General features: G+C 38.7%; 1 pseudogene; it reads right to left on the reverse strand.

The window, feature by feature from the left end:
• Positions 1–667: 667 nt before the first annotated feature.
• On the reverse strand, positions 668–972 carry LOC117033576 (cystatin-A-like; annotated as a pseudogene).
• Positions 973–2,650: the final 1,678 nt, after the last annotated feature.

Below are 2,650 nucleotides of genomic sequence, written 5' to 3' on the forward strand. Positions count from 1 at the left end.
ACAATCCTATATAAAAACAGGTTTGCGTAAAATTTATGAGACTAAAACAGATGCTCAAAAAACACAAATAAAGAGATGGGTGGATTTAGTAAAGGAAGTGTTATTTATGTATGTGTAGATGTATATGCACAGCTGAGTCAATGATTAACGAAATGGCAGAGCTACTAGTGTGACATGAGGAAAATACCCTAAGTGGTAATGAATGATCACGGAGGCAGAATATTTAATTGGAAAAGTTATGAACAAGACAATGTTTTTATTTCACGTTCAATAAGCATAGGTAATGATATTAGTGGATGACCCATTAAGAGATTGAATGATATTGTAGTACTGGTTGAAAACGGTCCTTCTAGCTTATTAAATGATAGACCAGGAAATAGACGCTTGGTAGACTGAATGTACATTTTAATCATATGTTTGAATTCTCCATTGTGTTTCATTATGAGGGGATCTTAAAAAATCTTCATTTAGTCAAACCAGAGATCAAAAGACAATCACCTAGTTAACACAAAGCAATATCTACCCCATATATCCAGAGGTAAAAACAAAGTACAGTTGATTGTTTTTTTGTTGTTGTTTTTGTTTTGATAGTTGATAGTGCATTTATTAGCAGGGATCACTAATCAGCAGCCAGTGGAAGGAATCAAACCACATTGGGAACATGCTGCTAAAAGCCCGGCTGCTCATCTGCCTTGCTTTCGTCAGTCTGGTAACCAGTAAGTGTCAAAGACTGTCTTTGTTGAGGAAGAGGTTTGACTATTTTCATGTGACTATAACTATTGTGACCTACTCGTACCCTAATGTAGTAATTTATTCCAGCAACCCCTTGAGTTTTGTATTCTACAGCTTCAAATTCTTTGTAACTCTTGCTTGTTTGTTCTTCAAGCTGTGGCTTAACCTCATTAGCAATTCAGCAATCTCCTGGATTTCTGGAGTGGCCAGTTTGGCTTCAGTTAAACCTCCAGGCATCATTTTGGCTAATCGCTGCTTTGCTGGGCGAGGTGCTGGAACTGGAGTGATCCACAGTTGATTGTGTCTTGTTCTTATCTCCTGGGAAATCTAAGTCATAAAATATGTCAAAATCAGCACATCTGTAACTATGGTTTGCCCAACTTGTCCACAGTCTTGATGTTCTACGTGAAGATGTGTGTGTGTGTGTGTGTGTGTAAATGCAATAATTTTGAAAAAATGCGTAAGAATTCTGGAGCATTTTATATTCATGACAATCAGGCATTACTAGCCCCAGCTATAGGTTTGTTTTTTATGACTCTCTGGGCGTGAGATGATTGAATTCTGTCAGGTTAATGAGAAAATTAAAAAGGGAGGCTGGATACATGAGTGATGTGTTTGTGTCTGGTCAAGAGAGCGAAGCGGCTATCGTGGTGAGTCGGACCATCAGTGTGTGTTGACTTGTCCTTCATTAGGAATGAGAAAAGCAGCGAAGCAATGGAATCACATGACACAAAGACGTAAAACATGTCAATCTAAAGAACCCTCCTGATCAGAGGTCATTATCATGTCCATGCAATGTTTCAAGTAGGCTTCTCGTTTATGTTAGCACAAATTTTAGATACCTCATTAATGTTGTTTATTTAAATTTTACTTGCTTTATGGTTTTGTGTATATTTCTGTTACAAATTTGATTTACTTTTAGAGTTGACGTAAGAAGTTTGTGCTTCATTTTCTACACCAAGGGGAATAGAGCTTTCAAATTTTCTGCCCCCTTTGAATATAGCCCATTAGAATGAATGCTGGATTATATCTTAGGCCACCTGGATGAGACCCCGTGTTCTGGCTGGTATGTGAGATCAGTTCCTTCCACTTTGGAGGTCCCAGTTTTTGCATATAAAAATGGGAGGCTTGAACATGAACTGTGGTTCTCGAACTTGATGGAGCATAATGTTACTGTCGGAGCTTGAGGGACACTCAGTCAGCCGCAAGACTCTGAGTGAGCAGTTTGGTGGCCCAGAAACACTGCTTTTTAGTAAGTACTCTGGGCAGTCCAGATGTGGGTTTGTCATGGCCACACCCTGTGAAGCAGGAAACCATCCTTCAACCATCGCTCTTATGCTGAGTGCACCACCACCCAGGAGCTGTGAAATCATGTGGATTTCACTTAACTAGACCAGTGTGCACTTGCCAATGTACAGGTATTATTTAAAAATCTCCTTCCGATAAATGCCCAGAAGTGAAATTATTTGGTCGTATTACAGTTCTATTTTTAATTTTTTTGAGGAACCTCCATACTGTTTTCATAGTATCTGTTCCAATTTACGTCCCGCCACAGGTGCACGAGGATTTCCTTTTCTCAACATCCTCGCCAACCCCTGTTGTTTGTGGACTTGGTGAGATGATATTTAATTGAGGTTTGGATTTGCATATCCCTGATTATTAGTGATGCTGAGCACCTTTTCATATGCCCGTTGACAGGTGAAGGGATAAAGAGATGTGGTATATACATACAATGGAAGATTATTCAGCAATAAAAAACAGAATGAAATCTTGCTATTTGTGACAACATGGATGGATGTCGAGGGTATTATGCTAAGTGAAATAAGTCAGACAGACAAAGACAAAAACCAAATGATTTCACTTACATGTGGAATCTAAAAAAAAAACAGAAACAGACTCACAGAAACAGAGATCATAC

This window comes from Rhinolophus ferrumequinum, chromosome 14 (genome assembly GCF_004115265.2).
Source record: "Rhinolophus ferrumequinum isolate MPI-CBG mRhiFer1 chromosome 14, mRhiFer1_v1.p, whole genome shotgun sequence".
NCBI lineage: Eukaryota > Metazoa > Chordata > Mammalia > Chiroptera > Rhinolophidae > Rhinolophus > Rhinolophus ferrumequinum.